We start from the raw sequence: 21,287 nt of genomic DNA on the forward strand, positions 1-21,287 counted from the left end.
GATTTGGTACTTCCATTTCGATGGAAAATGTCTGCCTTGATTCTGTTCACTGGCAACGTTTTTTTTTTTTTTTTTTTTCCAGTGAAGGCAGTGCAGCCTTTCTTTATTTACAAATCATAGGTACATGTTCAGGGAGGGGTGGTGGGCGTACAAAGAGCAGGCAAAGATAACTGGGTTCGCATTTTGTTTCCATGTGGTTAGGCCTCTGCAAAACAAAGCACAAAGCAGTTTCTGCCAAATGTGAAACAAACAAAGTTGTCAATGATTGTCCCTTAGCCAAGTGCTGTGAGTGCGCATATAACCATAAATGAGTTAATCATGCTTTATTTGCTGGAAACAGGGACTTTATTACAAGATCAGTTGTTGTCAGTGAACAGATATGTATAGTGCCAACATTCTGGGAGCAGACACTTAAATTAAAAGCATTTCCTGATCAAATATGTCATTCGGGTGGCATTATGTGTCTCTCAAAATATATCTCCAATTGTAACATAGCGCAGATTTTGTAGGAGACGCTGTTAGGATAGGTTAGCTTGAAAAGTCCTCCGTACCAGCTCTGAACTGAGGAGGTTTGAACATGGCCAGGAGCCATGCCTCTTGTTCTCAGTGAGGCTTCCTGAATAAATAAAGCCTTACTGACTGACTAACTAAGAGTAGTTGTAGGATAATTCATCCTTTTTATGCCTCTGCGTTGGCGACAGCTGTGGCCACAGGCATCATGTTTTCAGGTCGTCCATCTGTCCGTTGCATCCTCCAGATCATGAGAGCTCAGGAACGCCTTGAGGAAGATTCCTCAAATTTTGCCACAAACGTTCAGTTGGACTCAAGGACGAACTGATTTGAATTTTGTGGTCAAAGGTCATTGTGACCACACAAAAAACATTTTTGGCCATAACTCAAGAATTCATACAATAATAATGACACATTTTCACACAAATGGAAAAAAAAGGATAAATGAAGAAGTGATGACATTTCACATTGAAAAGGTCAAAGGTCAGATTCACTGTGATGTCATAATGTTCTGCACAAACTCTTTTCTGGCCATCATTCAACACCATAACTCAGAAGGTGAGATTGTACCTTTATTTCACATTGTCAGATACTGAATTGGTGATGTTAATCTTGGGTGTCCTTCAAACTGTGCTGATTGTAAAGATCTTCTGTGCTGTCGGGTTGAAGATGTGTGTGAAGTGTCCACGTTTTACAGTTTGTAGCTTCTTTGCAGCAGCATCCATATTTGAAGCATTGTAGTCACCACAAGCTCATTGGTTCTGCTGGTATTGATCTTCAGGTGATTATTGTTGAGCTCCATGTGGTGAAGCTCTCTGTCAGTCCTCTGTGCTCCTCTGCAGAAATAGTCTCTAAGTGAAGACAGCATGTTACACACTGGAAATCATTCACTGGTATCATTCATGTCATTACAGTGACAAACACATTCAAGCACATGATTACAGTACCTCGGATACTGTGCATTAAAAGCCTTAATCAACTGTTTCAAATCCTCCATCATCCAATCTTTCACTCTGCCAACACTCCAGTCTCTTCAGTGACAGCAGTAGCTGCATTATTAATTGTAGCTGCACTGGCAGTGGTAGTATCAGCAGTAACAGTGCTGCTGTTCTTCTACATTTTTTTTTCTATGCATATAAAGCACAAACTAAATTGAAACTTTATTAAGTCAGATATTTTGTGTCATAATTTTCTTCCAACACAAGGACATTAGAAGTTTTATGTGTGGTTCAGCTAATGCTCCTCTTATGTTTCTCATACACTACTGCACCCTTTGCACAGGCTCAGTATTTATTTCCATTATGCTGGCAAAAGTATGGCTGGATGAACAAACAGAAAGAAACAACTTGCTGGTCTCCTCCATTTTTTTTTTTTTAAACTGTGGCTTATAAATCAACATATGTTTCAAGTATTGCTTTTTTTCTGTTCTCCTGTCTATTACTTTACAATGGACAGAGAAAGTCAGTGTAGGTGGAATATTATTATGTTTTTAGATACTTAAAGGTACAGAATGTCCAGGAAGGAGCATCTATTTTCCTCCTCATATTAAAACAAGACATCAGCTTATTCAGTATAGCTTAATACTTTAGAAGAAAAACTCCAGACCTGACAATAACATTAACGCAACATGACTGCAATATGCTGTGTCGAGATCACCGGATCTTCAACCCTCATCCTACTCGCTGAACTCATTACGCTCTTAATCATCTCTGACCTGCAGTCTTATTCCTATTAATTTACAGCAGACAGAGATGGACCTCGCTCTCATTTTGAGGAGCCAGACTGCCTCATTTTCTTTTTTCTCTGTAATATTCCACAGTCTGCACTGAGGCTGAAGCGATGATCAAAAGTGTATGTCCTCCATTTCACTTCCCTTCCATCTGTAAGTTCATGGAGAAAGATAGTGTAAAGATACGTTAGCTCGAACAGAGCGGGGCCTTGGGAGGAAATGGCAGGTAAATGTCTGAAATTGCCTGCTGTGCTCAGTAGGACCAAATTGAGCTCAGCATGGTGAAGGACATCTAACGGCTCATGGCACCATATTGCTATGTGTCACCTGCACCAGCTCAGAAAGAAAGCCCTCGCAGAAACTGTGGAATTTGATTTTGAGGTGAACTTGGGCTGAGATTGACACTGTGGAGTAAACTCTGAAATGCCCTGGTTGACCCTGCTGTGAATGAGGAGTTTCTTCAGAGTTTGGCCTCACAGCCAACCCTTTCCAAAAATCTCTCTGTAACAGTGCCACAAAGAGAGAACATGACAGCTTCGCGAGGCAAAGGTGAGGCTTTAGCAAGTATTTCTCGTAAAGGGAAATCTTTATTCTACATTTGTTCTCAACACCATTGCACTTTGGTTATTCACTATCCTGTATATGCCCTTGCTTAATATTTCAATTAACCTATTTATCCTTTCTTCCTCATCACTTCTGAATTGCAGCATCTGACATAACGGTGTTCAAAGGCAACCCAGATGCATTGATTCCTAACGCTTCACAGACCAGCCCTTCTACCAACAATCTCTTTTTTTTTGTTCCTTGCTGGCAAATCATATGAGGCTGCGGCAGTCAGGAGCCTGACTTTGAAACAAACAGTGAGTGTGTGTTGGGGGAGGGTGTATATTGAGGTGTTTGTGAGGCTCAGATAAGCATATGTGTGCAGCGGTTTGGCTGCAAAACAGAACTCCCACTGTGTTGAGCTGATAAGACGTGAAAGTTCGATGTTTTTTTTTTTTTCTTTCTCCCCACCATTATGGCTCTTGTTGATTTCACTGGACAATGAGTTGTACTTATAATAGGGTGGCAGAAGCAGGTTTCTGGTTTAGACAATGAAAACAAACACAATTTAATCCAAAACCTTATGCAGTCTGTTTTTCTTTAAAACACTGAGAATTAACATGTGGTACCACTTAATTTGGACTGTGCAGTTCTGACAATATTCAACAAAGTGTCATTTGTCATTTCAGAGCTGGATTAATCTGTTAGAGTGTTGCTGCTCCTGCTGGATCCTTACAATGTCTCTGCATCAATTCATTATGAATTTCTAGCGACTGAGAATAATATAAGCTAAAATACAGCAACGAAAGTGTCAAGCTTATATTCTGATTAAGCAATAATACAGGATCTACCAGAGTTGATATTGTATTTCACTATTGTAAATTCCCAGATAGACTTGCAATTACCAAAAGCAAAGTGATACACTGTGAACCTTGGGGTTCTGGGGCCCTCCTATAGGGCCCTAGGACAGTTACTTGTACTGCCCAGTTGGTATTACATGAATACAATCTCAACCTACACATGAACCAAAATCTAAACTGAATTATACCTTATTTAAAAGCTGGGTCAAAAACTGAATACATGCACACATCACAGACTACATCTCACTGTATTCCACCAAATGAAACTCAGAGGCACACTGCAGCCATGATATAGTAAGTTGTATACCAGTAATGGCCTGTCTTAATAAAATGAGTCCTTATTTAAGAGTGCGTTTCATTCCAATGTACATGATTGAATTGGTATACGTCCAAATGAGTGCAGCCTGGTAGTAAGATTGAGAGTGTTAAAACATTATGCTGTAATCATCCAACTGAAGTTTTCAAGGAAGTCTGTGGGCCAGAAGCACTAAAATACAGTCATAATCAACAACCCCATATCACTAGATGGAGCTCTTGCGTCATCATACTCCCTTAACGCCACTCCTCATCTCTGTGATGCAGGGTGCTCATGACACATTCCTGACAATTTTGACAGTCTCAGTCTCTAACTTGTGAGAGCTGCAGGAAGAGCAGCACATGATTGACACACTGATGGACAGACAAACAGAAAACCTCAAAACCAGCTGTCCTTGCCACACGGCCATCTGCTGTTTCCTGTTTAATTGGATGATGAGAGCTTTGATTGGAATGTGGGCTTGATTGCTAAATATTTTGTCCCCATATGTTTTGAGTTATCTTTCGGCATTTCTATACAGTAGCAATAGATGGAGCAGGATTAGTAACAGCATCAGCAGTACAAGCAGTCAATAGATCATCGCAGAATCTGACAACAGCTATGATCTATTGACATGCTTGTGGTGAAGATATAACCTGGTCCACAGAATCATATAAAGAGCCACGTTGTTGGCTTACAGATAAGCCCCCTTTACATTTTGTTCACTCAGCCGTGGGGTAACATTTCCTGACACTGAAAGAAATTGTGAAGATCCAGGATTTCACAAGATGTAGTATTCACCTACAGTAATTTGAAAGAAAAAAGAAAAAAGAGGCTTTATCCTCCCAACACTGACCAGAATCTATAATATGATGGACACCTCTGGACGTCTGGACATCGCTGCTATGATCAATACCAGAAAAGATATGATTCATACAGTAGAACCAATTTGTCACAGGGGCAAGTTCCTGTTTCTCACTGTCAATCAAATGAAAAATAACTGTTTTCATCATGCATTCTGTTATAGTACTGTCTTTGGCAGCCCAGCTGAATAACAAATATTTTCTTCTGGTGTGTTTAAAAAGGTGATCTCAGTTTGCAGTGAAAACACTGCCATACCAGCGACTTTGACTAATTACTGTCTGTGGACAGCTAAACACATGAAGGAATATATTAACATTATGCTGCAGTGCCTGTAGGAATCAACCCAAATGCATATGGTCCAAAAAAAAAAAAAAACCCATCAGAGAAGAGAAACTTGTGGGATTCAAATGTCACTTCATATCAATACATCAAAGGCACTGTAAAGCTCACCAGGAGCTGCTTCCGATCAACACTTCACATTTGAGTTTACCTATGGCTGTCAGCACTGAACCCAACCCTGTGACATTTAAAAGGGGAAACAAGGAGGGTTTTCACTGTCCCATCGGACAAAACAGCAATATCTTCAGGTATGTGTGACAGGGATGGTGGCAGTAGCTAGAATTTCTTGTATTCAGAAGTCAACTCTCTTGGCCATACTTGTTATTTTGCTTTCAACAGAAGTTCTGCCCATGGATTCATTTTGTTTACCAGGTAATTACCCATCATCATGGCGGCGAAAGCCTGCAGCAGCGGGGTTCTCCCAAGGCAAGGAGACACCATCAACAGTACACAATTTTAAAATATCAAAGAAGGTGAATAGAAGAAAGAGTCCGGATAAAATACCTTACTCATCTTTTATACCAGCGGTAGAGAGTACAATGAAGGATTACTAAAGCAAAATTAAATTAAATTATAAATGCAAAAGCATTTCATTAGGATATTAGGGACTGCATCTAGAAGTAAATAAGCAGTCACAGCCATGCTCGCAGCTCTGTGAGGCTGCACTTAAGCACAGGGTTGTGGTAAATGCTAAAGTCAAGCATGCTCACTATAACAATGCTAAAATGTTGATTTAGCAGGTTTTTCCATGTCACCATCTTAGTTTTGTGTGTTAGCATACCATCTGCTAATTGGCACTAAAAACAAAGTACAGCTGATGCTGAGGGAAATGTTGTAAGTTTTGCAGGCATGTGGTCAGAGAGAATTGATGATGGCTTGAGATGAAAGACGATAATCACTTCAACAGTTGATCTCATTTTGGATCTCATGTCCGTTGACAGAAAGGAGAGATGTCATCCTCTCTGGACCAAGAATGTCTGTACCATTTGACAGCTGTTGAGATATTTCAGTCAGGGCCAAAGTGACCAACCTCAATAAATAAATAAATAAATAATCGAAAAAGTTTTAATTTTCTAACCTAGAATCCTGATTCTCTCTGACTTGTGCAGTAATGCAAGAGATATTTATTTATTTATTTTTTACCCAATTACCCAGTTCTCAGTAGGCTTGAGCAGAAACTCTCTTTCTTTGTTTCTTTTATTGTCTTTCGTGCAGTGAAACTGACATGATAACATCCACGTCATGTCAATGGCAGAACATCATTAGAGTTCATTGTATTTAGGGGTCGAAGCTCAGTTTAGCTGAAACTTGGCTGTGAAACCTAGGGGAAAAACATTGGAATGACAGTTCATTGAATATAATGGCCTGACTTTGTGCAACGTCACAGGGTTGTTCATCTATTTTACAAACTACCAAAGTTCCAGAGAATGGTAAGAGTGAGAGTGCTAAGACGGGTGGAGACGTGAAGGAACAGACACTCAGGAGTTCTTGGAGCAATTTTTATTGGTCCTGTCGAGGTCACAGATGACTTAATGCCACTTTAATAAGTTCTAAACAGATAAATGACTTGAAAAAAACAACTCAATATGGCAATATTCACGCCAGTTACAACATATCTATTAGAAGCCATGCATTAAAACTCATTAGGGCTCATTTGGAAAGGATAGGAGGTCTTTGGCACCAATCAATCAAGGTCACTGCTAAGATGATGCCATGCCATAGCTGAAGGGCTCTTAGACTGATGAGTGTCAGCAGCTTCTGAGCGCTGGAGGGCTTATGTTCCCCTCACTGGGTTCCCCTCCTTCCCCTTCTCGCAGACGAGTCCTGTTCTGACAGAGAGAGCTGCAGGAGGAGGAAGAAATAAAAGCTGACATATCAGCATCCTCTCCACATCTTGTCAGAGTTGTCCTCTTTTGCTCCAAACCAATATCCAGAACCTCTTGTTCTCTTTTTCTTTCTTTCTTACTCTGTCTAGTTCTCATTCCTGTCAGCTGCTCAGGCTAGCTGTGAAAAGACTGCCTTTCATTAGCTCCCTGTGTGGAGGTGTGCATGTGTGCAAGCACGCGTGAATGTGGGTGTATGAAATACTTTATACTTTCAGTACTCCTTTACCGGCACCACTTTCTCTTTAGCACCAGTCTTCCTGTTTTCGTCTTTGTCTCTTTCCTGCCTTTACCGTCTTAATTTCTCCCCTTTATTCTATCTGCATCTTCGTTAAAGTATCCAGATTTATGGGGGTAGTCATGGCAGAGGACAAGGAGGAGAAGGAGGAAGAGGAGTATTAGGAGGAGGAGGAGGAGGAGGTGGAGATTAGCTTTACTGTTATTTGGTGTGCTGCTTTTTTGGTTGTGAGCGTCACTCAGCTTTCCGTTTGACAGCTCTTATCCCGATCCTTCAGGGTGCTTCCTTCCGCAATCAACTAATCATATTCTTTACAGTGCTGTCTTTTGTGAGACTCTCTATTTTTGGCTCACATCCGAACAGGAAACAGTACTTAGTGCTCATCATTTGGGCAGAGATCTGAGAGCCGGAAAAGCTCAGGCAGGATTTGAATCCTGGTTATAATTGACATAATTGGTTCAGAAAGCAAACATTTAGCGCACTTGACCTCCCTCATGCCAGACAAGATAGATAGAAAGATAGACAGACAGACAGACAGACAGACAGATAGATAGATAGATAGATAGATAGATTCGGGCAAGGCAATCAGTTTGTGACCTTTTCTCATATGTAAAGACCAAACAGATCCTGATAACATTGGATATCTGTAGAAACACGGATTTTTACTTTTAACCTCCAGGCAGTGTTCCCAGGAAATGTGCCGCTTTGTGTTTTCTATTAATCTGCAGTGCAATTTGCAGCCATTCCCATTAAAGCCTTATATGTTAATGGGAAACATTAAAGAAGAAAGAGAAAGAAAAGTCCGGGGAAGATAATCAACCAGGCTTGATTTAGGCATTAATTATTGTAATGAAAGCAGGAAATCCACTTTGAGGTCAAACCGAGCTACCTGCAGATACATTTGATATTGGAAGTCATACTGAGTGTTATTAATACGTCTATCTGAGAGAGGTGGTGTGCCAAATGCTGCTTTCTAATGACCTTGCCAACGGAGGTGCCCTTTTGTTGGTGCACCCTCTTAATGAGACTGCATGACTTTCTATGTTTTGTTGGCCATCTGAAAATAGCAGTCAACAAATTCTCTGTGAATTGTAGTGAGCAATCAACACACATATATGTATATACATATAATACATAATCATAGCACCCATGAAAGAGTGACTATTGCTAGTTTGACCTCCATCTTTTTAAAATGTGGGACAAACACACCACTGAGTGTGTGGCAGCATCCAATCAGTCTGCTATGGTTTTGGGGTTTTGCTTAGTCTCCTGTCCTCATCTGTTTTGTTTTACTTCTTGTCTTTGTGATTTTTTTCCCACCTTTGTGATTGTTGACCAGTTTCACCTGTCCCTCATAAGCCTTTCCTCCTAGTGTGTTTAAGTCTGTGTTTTCTCTCGCGCCTTGCGAGTTTGTCTAGTACCTTGTGTGTTAAGTGTTCTTGCCCTTTGCAATGTTTTCACAAAGTTTTTGGACCTTTGCATGCCTTTTCCTTGTTTTCCTTCCTAGAAATTGTTGGACTTTGGGGTTTTAGATTTGTTTACCTGTTTGGCCTGCCTTTTCTGGTTTTGACCCTTGCCTGTCTCACCATACTGCAAGCCATTCATTGCCTTTCTTGGAATAAGTCATTTGAACCGCTCCAACTCCGGAGTCAGCATTTGGGTCCCCCTTTTGTTTCCCTATACCATCCTGCTTGCACAAGTGTGACACATTCAGCAGGTGTTGAACAGCCTTACACCAAAAGTAACATCCGATACTAATGTTAACAATCTCAGCTTAATGCCAGTCAACAGTGCAATGGCTCCTCTAAAATGTTGAATGTTGTTGTAAAATCAAACAGTTGACGAACAAAATTATTTGGACTCGTTTGAAAATGGGGATCAAAAAAGCCAAACCGCTCATAACTGTTTGTAGGATATACAATTATGATGTACTACAGTCAGGCGAGCACCGCAGAAGCTGACAGTGCCTCTCCGAGCTTTGCAACCTCTCAAATGTCGCCTTTACTGCAATTAATACAGCTAAGTTCTGTTCCGACAGAGAAGAGATACTAAGTCACAGTTTAATGTGTGCGTAGCTGCATACCTTCACAGCTCCATTAAAGTCTCACTGTAAAAATCCACATTCTCTGGCATTTTTATGACTTGTGAACATGAGCATCTGTGCTGTTGTCAACACTGAGGTGCTCCTGTGGCAAAGAGAGAAAGTAGGTATGAACTTTGTGAACTTGTAAAATGTTGGTTTGAACTTGTGCACCACTTACAGCGGCGCTAACAGCTCTGAACCGGAATACAGACCCGTACCCTGTGCTCTTCCTCAGCCACATTTTCCATCTTTTCTAATTAATTCTCTGTGGAGCTTCACACCTGCGGGGGCCAGACCAACTCTCTCTCTCTCTCTGTCTCTTGTTTCTGGCTACAGGAGACAGTAATAGATGTTCGCCTACACAGAGAGAACTGTCCCAGGTCACGGGGATGGAGGATAGTATAGAAAGTCTGAAGTTCACTGTATGGCCACTTTCACTGCAGGTTTGTTTGTTGGAGTCAGTTGGAGTTTGTTTGTTACCCCCACCTGTAACCCTGCTGGTCTGCTGTCTGACTCTTTACTTTTATTCTGATCTGGTGGTCTGCTTGGCTCCTTTTGTCAACCAAGGGCAGCTGTGTGCCACTGTGGCCTATTGATGACTTTGGTGCCTGTTTTGGCAGGTGGAATCACAAAGCTGCTGGCAGGTGCACGCCACCCTCACCCAAAAGTGAATAACCAAAACTTACTTCTGCCAAGAAACCACACCTCCATTAAGAGGTATGTATGAAAAGAACTAGTTTGTACAAAGCACTGTCCACTGTCTAAAGACAAGTGCTTAGAATGGCTACACACTTTTTGTACAGTGTCTGTGTCCAAAAAACGTTTGTACAAATGAAAATTGACAGAAGTAGTTGTTTGAAGCATGAAAAGACAAAGCTTGAGACAGAAAGTTAACAAAGCATTCCTGCTGACGTCAGAAAGGTATGGCAGGAGGAATTTTCAGACACTGACTGACAATCCAACATGTACTTTGTTTAAAGTATGCTGTAGCCTTTAATCAGATCAACAAAGGGGAAAAGAAAGAGAAAAAAAAAACAGTGGAAAAACAGTACCCCATAACTACCCTCCTTGGAAAAAAGGTATGGCACCATATTTTCTCCCCCGTTTTCTTGCTAACAATGCCACCATTTATAATAATGAAAATATTGTAATGAAATGCATGTAAGCCCTTTTCTATGAAAAGTATTTTTGCACTTCACTGGTCTAATTAGGTTTTTAGATCACAAATATTCTGTGCTCATTTGTTCATACGTTCCCTTTTTTTGGGGGTGTGTATGCATCTAATTACGTACTGGTGACACACACCCTCAACTTTATCTGCAAAAGACCATTTGTGGTTGAAACATTGTTAAGTCCATGAAGAATTAAAGGACAGGCAGCATGACAGCAGTGTGCGAGTATTTTTTAGTTTTGTTTATGAAACCCAGGCATGACTTCATCTCCTGCAGGAGAATGAACATAGTGCACCGCAGCTCGTCTGGAACCAATCTTGTGCCACCTTGTTCCAGAAAAAGCGTTTATATTAACCAGTGTTTGAGGAAAACCTCTTCCAGATTTGGATGAAAGTGGCAGCCTGAGAGCGCCCTAAATTTCATCCCCTTAAACTGTTGGATAAGGATGCCACCTTGGCTGCTCTCACTTGGCGCCCAGTTGCTTCTGATTGGAGGCCTTCGAGCTGAGCCAACGAAGCAGAGCGTCTCGTTTGATCTGCCAGGGCTCTGTTCCCTCATCCAGACTGAACAGTGTGAAACATAAAAGGCAAAGCCAAAAAAGACATCTATAATTAGTGAGTCAGTTAGGCTTCACCTCTCCCCAGCATCGCTCTCAGCTGGCCGAGACCCCCAGTATAAACACGTACAGTCACTCACACCCACTGTGCACACCCTCCACTTTAAGATTCATCTAGACCCATGGCTTTGGTTTGTAATTGCCTCACAAGCCTGGTTACTGAGAGCCAGCCTATTAGGAAAGCATCGGAGCGGAACATAACATTTTCAGTTTCAATTAGGTCGATGAGGGCATACATAATGCACGGGGGAGGTTTGGTCCCCTCAGAGTGGTGAACTGTTGAACTCATGGGGGGAAATGACGCAGCAGTGGTCGAAGGATCTGAGCTGAGCTGAGCTGACTGTTTGGGCCGCACATGGCTGTAAGATTTGTCAGCTTTAAATGAATTACTGTGTGCTCATTGAAATGTGGAGATAAATTAGGAGTGAGCATTTGTGAGTGTGTGTGTGCGTGTGTGTGAGTCCGTAGCCTATAAAAGAGGAAATTGCACCAGGCTGAACTAACCGAATTTCATTCAAACTCATGAGGCTACAATTACCTGCTGTGGAGTTTAGCTAACCGAGGAGCAGCAATCTCCACAGATTGGGACCTTGTGTTCTGTGATGTGTCTCTCCCGTCTTGTAATCTGCTGCTGACAATTTGAGCACTAAGTTCAGAAATTATATGATCTTACATGATCTTGTTATCTAATTTGTTATGTAATCATCCCATGCTACTCCATGGGAATACATTTGTACTGAACGATTCTGCACTGCATGAATTACATCCAATACAGAAAGTCCTGTGTATGTAAAAAGCAATAGTGGTTTGGGCTGTGTGTCCAACTTTCATCCAGTCAGACTTTGCATCTTCTCGATTAATTAACACATCTTTAACAATGAATCTTAAAGATCTTCAGAGTCACTGATCAAATCAGCTGTTCTTTGCATTGGAGGTAACTCACTGGTGACTGAAAATACTTTCTGCCAGCTCAGCTTCCACTGTATGCCACCTCCTGCTTGGAAGCCACCTGAAAGGCCACACAAGCTACAGAAACAATCAGAATGTGATAACTAACAGTGCTTATAAACTTCTGTTAACAGCCCGCGTTTACATAAGAAGCAAGAGAATCAGTGAGTCACTTTGGTGCATGCTGAGATTCCTCGCTGATGTGCATTTGAATGGTGTCATGATAGCTTAACAAAATGGACATTACACTAACAGTGACTGCAAATCTTTGTACTGTTCCCCATACAGTCTTGAATCAGCAAAACAGATTCACAGTTTCCTGTTTTTTGGGTCAACAAAGTCTTTTAAGAGTCCTGAACACCTAACTTTACCTTAACCATACCTCAACCAATTTATTTGCCATAATCACAGTCTTCTTTTAAATTTAATCCCTCTACCAGTTTTAGCTGCTTCTCCTTAGTGTATAGCTGTAACTATACATTCATAATACTGTCATTATGAATAATCAGTGGAGAAAAGAAGGCATTGAAAGGTAAAGAAATCTAATTATTGAACATAGTAGTTCAGTATGAATGCTGTCTCCCTCATGCATCCATCTCCATGGGCAAACATTTTATCTTTTCTCTGCAGTGTACACCCTCCTTGGTTCCTGTATTAATGAATGCATCCCTGAAATTAGAAGTGCTTGCATAAAGTTTTATAGACTTGCGAGACAGATGCTCTGATTAAATCCGAGTGTCTAACGGCCCTCGGTGCTCAGAAGGTTTCTGCTTCCCCCTTTTGACATCGGGAACCCTCAGGCTTCCAACCTTCATATCTCTGCCATCTTCTCCATCTGCCAGTTAACTAACTCTGCAGTCTCTAAACTCTCTGGCTTTCTTTCACCTTCCAGTACCTTGTAGCCAGAAGTCTTGTGGAGCATTTCATAGACTCTCCCTCACACTCGCGTTCATTCTCCCCCCTTACAAACATGGTGAATCAGCCTACAGCAGTGTTGCAAGCCAGTGGAAAACTTAGCATTGAAGTCAAAGTTGAGCCAGTGCACATGGTGGTTCATTTATTACCTGAATATATTTCTAACTTTTACATAAAATTCTTGACATGGTTTCAAATTTGTCAGAATCAGGCCTGTGATTTCTCCAGATTAATGTGGAGTTATGGATTTCCTGACCTGGAAATGTGACACATGCGAATCATGCAGGTCACATGGAGCCTTCCTGTTTATCTTAGTTTGCCACGAGTCTTAAAATCTGGTAAATTGGTGTAAACTTAGCTACTGGCTGAGCCGGCATCCCCCTCTCCCCCTGCCAGCAGTACCTTCAGACAGTGAATCACACCAGCAGCAGAGGGAGGAGGACAGAGGACAGGAGGAAGGACTGATTCTGACTGACGTCTGTGATCTTCAGTCTATCTAAACTTCAGTTACTGTTTGAATGTCAGGAGTATTGTTCATTTTACTTCCATGAAATGATTGTGACAATGTCATTTATTCTTGACAGATAAAGTGTTTATCTTCATAATGTACATGACGATTACATTACATAATGTAATGACTGACATAATGACTGATGCATTTAAATAGGAGTAAGCAGAGGATTGTGTCTAGAAACAAAATGATTCCAACAGTGTATACATCTATGTCTTGTCCAAGTGCATTTTTCTATAGTATGCATCCAAAAAACTCAAGGGATGTTACAATGAATAGTGTTTTGATTAGTCTACATTCTATTATGTTTACATTTTATTTTTTAACACCATACTGTGGGGCAAAGTAGCTCTAAACTGAAATACACAGACTCTGCTGCTCCTTTGTATATATTCCATTGATCAACAGCTGGATAGGATGCTGATGTTATCACTGGACATGTGGCTTTAGCCCTTTACTGTTATATCATGTACTCCTTTCCTGTATGTAGATTGTTGCATCACTTTGCTCTTCAAATTTACATCTATGACAAATAAAAATGAATGCAATTAAGATAATTTAGGTGGCTCACCAATAATGTGATGCTTAATCTGCTGTTACAACCTGAAAGTCAAATCATCATCATCATGCATTGTCCTAGCTCTTGTTTACAGAACAGTACCACTGGTTAACGGCTTTATTTATCTTAGGTGTCAGGAGATGAATTGCCTTGTCTGTATTAGTAAGTATGTGTGCAAGCACCTCTGACATAATCAAAAAGAAAAATATGACAAATCCAAACAAAGTAGTTCAGCTAAGAACTTCCCCTCTCTTCTATTTCTAAGATGGCTTTCCAGTTAAATAAAATCATTTGTTTTCTGGACAAATTTATCCTGCAGGAACCACTGTCTTTGAGCAATGTGTTTTTCTCCATTTACTTTTCATTTACTTTTCACGCTTGTAGATGTAGCTAGTTGCCAACCCTCCAGATTTTTCAATGTCCCCTTAAACCCTGTCCTCCTGACTCCACATTTTAGCAACAAAGTTATTCCATAAATTCACCAGAGTGCAGAAAAACAGTCTCTGAAATTAACAGCTTTCTGGGGAAGATCCCCAGATACCCTGGTTAGGTTTGGTCTCGGCATGTCAGGATGTTGGCAAGTATGATCAACACTGTCATCTATAATTGCTTTATAATTGCAGCCAAATTCACAGGCTGCTGAACTTTTAAAACAAAAGTCCTGGGGGTTGAGGAGGGATGACCCTGACTCCTGCAGTGTGTAATGTCACAGAATACCCACTCATAAAAAGCACTGACTTCACTGACACCAAATCCCACTCCAAAACTCCAAACTCCAAACAAACATTGCTGTTATCATGGTTACTGGGTGGGTTTGAGTCTTATGTATTTTACCTTGGCATGAAATTGAAATGAAAATGACATCTGTAGACTTTACTTGAGGTTGGAAAGTATATTCATTATCGCTTATGTGTTTTGAACAGAGCTTTGCTTACAGCAGCTAAAAATTCAGTGTTTAAGTATAACTGCAATGTGCTTAGGAGGTCATTATGTGATTTCCAAATGAACTGATGTAAGTTTTCATGAATATGCATAAGGGCTGTATTGTGATGGCAGAGAGTTAGTTACAGCTCTTTATTTACATTTGCAAATGTTGCATTATTCTTTATATTAAAATCAAAGATAAAGTAAATCCTAAATAGCGATAAATAAAGAGAGGGAAAATATCAGTTATGCATAATTTTGTCTTCGCTTTAAAAAGTGTTTTGCTATATTTGAAGTTTTAGAGCCGCTGTGTTGTCTGTTTTCCTGCTGGCCGCCTCTCACAGTATGGAAGTAGCCATGCTAACAAAGCTGATGAAAATTTTGCGTACCCTTAAAATGATGTAATTCCTTCCCGAACTGGATGTTGAGGTGGGATGTTAACCCACAGCAGTTAGAAATCATTCAAATCTAATTTCAATTAAGAAGGGAAATGCAACTTGCAAGATGTAATTCCAGCATCAGTGAAATAAGGGAGCTTCAAAAATTGTGGGGACTTTGTTGTTTCCATTTTATGTTCACATCGAGTCATGGCTGAGGTCAGTTCTCCGGAAAATTAAACTGTCTGTTTAATGGTGCCTTTAATTATTGTTAATGTGTCCTCACATCGTTTTGTGAATAACATCAAGCTTTCTTTAAAATGATGCTGATGCTTCTCCGCCTCCTGCATAGCGTATGTCTTAAATGTGCACCGGGCTGTTTTTCTCTCTGCCTCTGTGACACAAACAACCCCTCACTTTAGGTTGTATCGTGATGTGTGACTGTCCACGGGCAGCAATTGACTCGGCCAGACAATGACAACAGGCAGCAGTTCTACTCACCAGTAAGGACAAGCTCTTTGTGTGTGTATTTATGTGATCGGTCAGGCCAGAGAGGCCAAGTGTGGCCAAACGAGACAGGACAGAACAAACCATTTTCTCCAACCCCCTCTGGTTAAACTCCCTATTTTCACACCAGCCGCCCTGGAATTGCTCTGTCTCTCTCTATGAGCGACATCCTGATGGCACAGTGGGCAGCAAACCCAGCAAGCAAATAGGAGGAAGCCAGGGGTGAGGCAGGAGTGGGGAAGCATGGGGGAACAAATTAAACACGAGGCCACAGAGAAGCAGCTGATAAAATCTCAAACACTCTGTTTGGGTTTGTTCGGTTTAGTTCAGTTTGACCTGTGGACATGCCTCTCCTGAGCAGTCAGGATCATGTTGACATCCATCTTGTTTATGTTCATCTGCCGTTGTTTACTCAAGTCAAACATGGATGGAGCTGGGTCGAACGTTGTTGTCTTGTCGGGGCTTGATGGTGTACGTGACCTTCCCTTGACCCTCCTCTGAGTCTGACTGGCAACAGGCTGCGATTTAGCTCAGCAAGTCGAGCAGCTCTCGGATTCCCCTCAGGTCCTGTTCACTGCTGGGGGATCACAGGGTCAAAGAACCTGGCTTTACTTTAAGTTCGGACTGAATGTCCTAGGGGCGAAATTGTAAAGAACATGCTGTCTGGTGTATTATGCTGATTGCTGAGGAGGCTGGCCAGGTATTATGTCACAGGCAGTGGACTTCATATTCTATGATTTCTTAACTTATCCTGTTGCATGGCAAAATGAATTATTTGTTGCTTTTGTTTCATAGCAATGTACCAATAGGACAGAGACTTAGCATTCGTTGGCTATGTCCTGTGTTTGTACAGTATCATATCAGCAAAAGCAGACACACGTCTAAAAGTTAGGGCTGTAACAATTGACCAAAAATGATATTGGAATATTCCTCCTTAAAAAAAAACACATAGGTTTGAACCATTCAAATATCTATTGCCAATTACATCTGTAAGAGGGAAAACCAATACAATGAGAGACATACTATTGGTGTATTATTTCAACGTAAACATTGTTTTTTATAGATCTACATACCTACATAGTACAAAACAAAATAATGTCTTGAAAGTGACATTGTGTGCAGAGTTTCCAGTTGGTGCCGGTTCACATGTCCTTTAAGATTTCGACATCTGGGACAAATGGGAGAAATTATGTTCACTTATTATCTGAATATGGACTCTATTTTCCAGTGTTTTTGTGTCTAACTGATTGATGGGGACAACAATTTTTGAAGTTTTTCCAGTATTGACTGAGAGCGCTGCAGCTGGCAGCCACAAAACAGGCTGCAATGTAATCCCTCTGGGCGTTCTGTGCACCGTCAATCTACGTCCCCTAAAAGTGTTTGTTTTTGCCACTGACAGGCTCAAACTGTTATAATAAGTGTCTGACAACATTATGGAACGGATCTCTACAGAGATACCTTTTTGTTAAACAGAAGTGTGAATGAAGTATGTTTTATACTTCATTCAAACTCAACAAAAAGAAAATAAAACTCAACAAATCCTTCTTAGACCATATTTCCACTGTTTCAACCATCACCACCAACTTTGGCTTGGTTTAAATAATTAACTCACAGAATCAGGAGAGGAGCAAGAGAGAGGGTGGACATCAGAGAATCAGTGAAAATGGCATGTAGAGCTGCAATATTTGCACTTCTGATTTAGGAATTATTTTCACTGCGATTTAAATATGATGGACAACAGATTTTCCCAGTTTAAAAACAAACCAATAAACAAAAATATTGGTTTTGTAACTCTTGCCCATCATGCAGTGAATTCCGTGCAACCACCATGGCTTTTTGTTTCCACAAATGTGCAAGAACATTTAGAACATTCATTGACAGCCTCATTGACAGCACAGTACTAGTCGGTGGCTGATCATCCTAGAAGGATGTGGACACCCAAACTTGACACCCATGGGTTGCTCTTTCCAAAAACATGGGCTGCTATTACAGTTTCCAGCATTTTGGGAAGGTTCTCCCCATTTTGGAAACTGGATGCAGGGATTTACTCCCATTCAGCCCCAAGAGCATTAGTGAGGTCAGGTCTGATTATTGTTGGCTCAGCCCAGTTCAAACAACCATACTGGCCCAAAACTCATCACAAACTTGGAAACAAAACATTTTCCTTAATTGGAACAAAGGGGTCTAGCCCAGGCCATGAAAAACAGCCACAGACTAAAAGTACACAAAGGCATATGGAGAGGGTTGCCCACATGAGCCATACAGCATACTCGTACTCAATTTTTGAGTGATTCGCTTTACTCCACCAGGGTCTGTTCAGTCCTGTAAAATATGGTTGTGTTATACTGTAGCCCCTTTTAAAAATATTTATACACTCAAATATTTTTATGTATCATTTTTTATGATTTCTCCTCTTTTGCTCAATCAGCCAACTATAATATCAGCATGATGTAACCAGGATCAAAATGTCACCTTTTCAATCAAATCAAGTTTGAGGGTTAAAATTTCAACACTCTACTTGTATTTGGACCAAAAAAAAAAAAAAAAAAAAAAAAAACAACCTCCTCTGCTGATGAAGTTCATGCAATGTGACCAAAAGTTCAAAAGCCGCTATCAAACAGACTTTGTATGATGGCCTTCTTAAAACACAAATAATTCCAGATGTGTAGTGGATCACTTTTGTGCAGTAAATACACAGGCTCTGAACCTGAGTGCAACCTCTTGTGTTGACATTAATTTAAAAGGTACACCAACTGACTGCCTTATCACCAAGATTATGCACTCTCTTCACAACTTACAAGTGACTGCACCAGCGTTAGACAGGTATAAAAGATTCAGTAATCTACTGGACTACCAAGATTAAGAGGCTGCATCCAGTGAGTTTAAGAACACGGAAGCCCTCATAAATAATAGCTGTCCAACAGTCAATGGATCTTCATGCAGGCTGACTTGAGAGAGAGATAGTCCCTGCTTCTTATCCCTTTATCTCAGCTGCACAGCTGAAGAAAACCACGTCCCAAGAAATACTTGGTCCATGGTCATTTTTTTGTGAAGCAATTAATCACGCCTCATTGTACCTTATGCATGCACACGTTTATGCCTTTAAAAAGACCTCAATGTCCCGTGCTGTGTCTCAATTTCAAACTCTGCTCTCTCTTCCACTCTTTAATTCCTCATGAATGCGCTGTGCCACACAGATGGCAACATGCGCAAAACATGCACACCTTAAATCATTAATATCATATTTGTATATCTCATTTATAAATCATCCACGACTCCTCTAATAAGCTTTCAGAGACACTTTAACTGCCTCATGAAGCCTTACTGACCACCACAATGTGTGTATGTGTATGGAATTGTATTAAATATCACATCTGGTGAGGTTCCTTAGACTTTCCATAGCAGATTTTACTCATGAACATTTAGCCATGCATTCGTACTGTGTATGCAAAAAGTGAGCAAGAGTCAGATTATATGCAATAACACAATGCAATGAATAATTGATTCCTGGCTCTTGGGTGAGAGAAGGAAGAGGTTGCCAGGACAACCAGTAAAGCACTGCTCTCTCCTTCTCACACACACACACACACACACACACAAACACACACACACACACACATGTGCACACACACACACACACATGTGCACACACACCCACACACACACACACACACACACACACACAGAGTCTGTGATAAGGCTGTCTAATTTGCCCTGACCTCTCTGTCTCTAGACGCTGCCTCCACATGGACAGCCTTTAATTGTTTAACTTCCTCTTTCTTCTCACCTGGGCACACAAATAGGACATATAAACACACGCAGAAAGGAACACGCAATACCCACAACCCCCTGTATGTATATCAGAGCTGTAAGAAGATGTATATATATATTCTTTGTACCATTTTGCTTCATTCCCAGCGTCAGCACTTCCAAAAGCCTTTCAAGGTCTCGACTCATGCTGCCATCAGTATATGATATGTTGGTAAGCATTTTAATCACAGATCTCATATTTTCATAATTACTGGGTAATTAGCTGGCAGCAGAATACAGTGTGTGAAATTATGGGCTGTTAAGCTGCAAAGTGGATGGAAGCTGGGCACTGCTATCTGTCATTTTTCAGAGTCTATTTTTATCAAGATTCAAGCGGAGCCACTGGTTTCAGCAGTACTGTAGATATTCACTCTGGATCAATGGTAAGCGTATTGGCACAGGAACAAAAATATGCTAAATGTATTACAGTTGTTTAAGGAAAGGGATTTGGGGATTTAAATGGCAGTGAATGAATTCCAAAATCTGATTGGGAAGTTTAGATTAATATAGCTTCCTGCCTTTGGCCCAACACACACACACACGCTGTGAATCCCGGGGCTCAAGAGTCACAGTTGCAGTTATTCTCAGAATGCAGTAATGCTCACATCCTCTTCAGAGTGCAATGATGTTGGCAGTTAGTGTGTTATTAATTAGTGAGCATAAAGAAAACTGAAAAAAAAAAAAAAAGAAGTAGCTGAGAAGTAGTCTGAGATGGGGTTTTTGTCTTGCAATGAATCCCCGGCTTTCATCTGATGGCTTTAAAATGCTGAATGGATACAGATGACTGGCCCTATATGGAGCAACAATTCCTCCATTCACATTTTACTCAGATTAAAAAGTCCTCCTCAAAGCTCCAGGTTCCTTTGATGCTTAAAAGAACAACAAAATAAAACAGGTGTGGCTGAATTTGTGAGCTGTTCCTACTCCTGTCAAGAAAAAAAAAGAAAAAAGAAAACAGATGGGAAAGCAGGCTTTAATTCGGACAAAAGCAGACAGGACCTTACAGATATCCATATATACACAGGGGGGCTGCGATGGCTCAGACTCTGGGGTGTTTCTCCTTCTTTCCCTCTGTCTCTATCTTCTTATCTCCCTCCGTTGCTCTGTTCATTAATCAGCCCTTTATTAAACAAAAGCAGCTTCCAGCACTGCCTAAAAGGTGCATAGATAATCTTGACACGAAGACAAAGTATTTACCCTCCTTACCCTCTACCTCTGCGCACCATTCTGCATGGTAATGGAGAGAAAAACTCTCGCCGTGCACAAAGACTGATTGAAAATACCAACGTCTGAAAATATAACATGCAATTCTGTTTAATGGTCTTTGAGCTATTGTGCCTCAGAAAGCCAAACATCTGCTGCCAAGTACAGTCTGTGCAGATCGAGATGACGTGCACGGACAAAATAAATGGTGAGGTGAATTACCACTGTGGAGAGAGTCTGGAATTTAATTACTGCTGTTCGACACTGACGTTTTTAAGGACACGGGCAATTTCGAGGACCATTGTCTAACTACTCGGAGGAAAAGCGATAGAGCAGCAGAGAAAACTGGGCCAGGATGTACTTTCTTTGAACAACAGACAATTTAGAAGTTATAGTTTACT

The sequence above is a fragment of the Chaetodon auriga genome, chromosome 3 (assembly GCF_051107435.1).
Source record: "Chaetodon auriga isolate fChaAug3 chromosome 3, fChaAug3.hap1, whole genome shotgun sequence".
NCBI lineage: Eukaryota > Metazoa > Chordata > Actinopteri > Chaetodontiformes > Chaetodontidae > Chaetodon > Chaetodon auriga.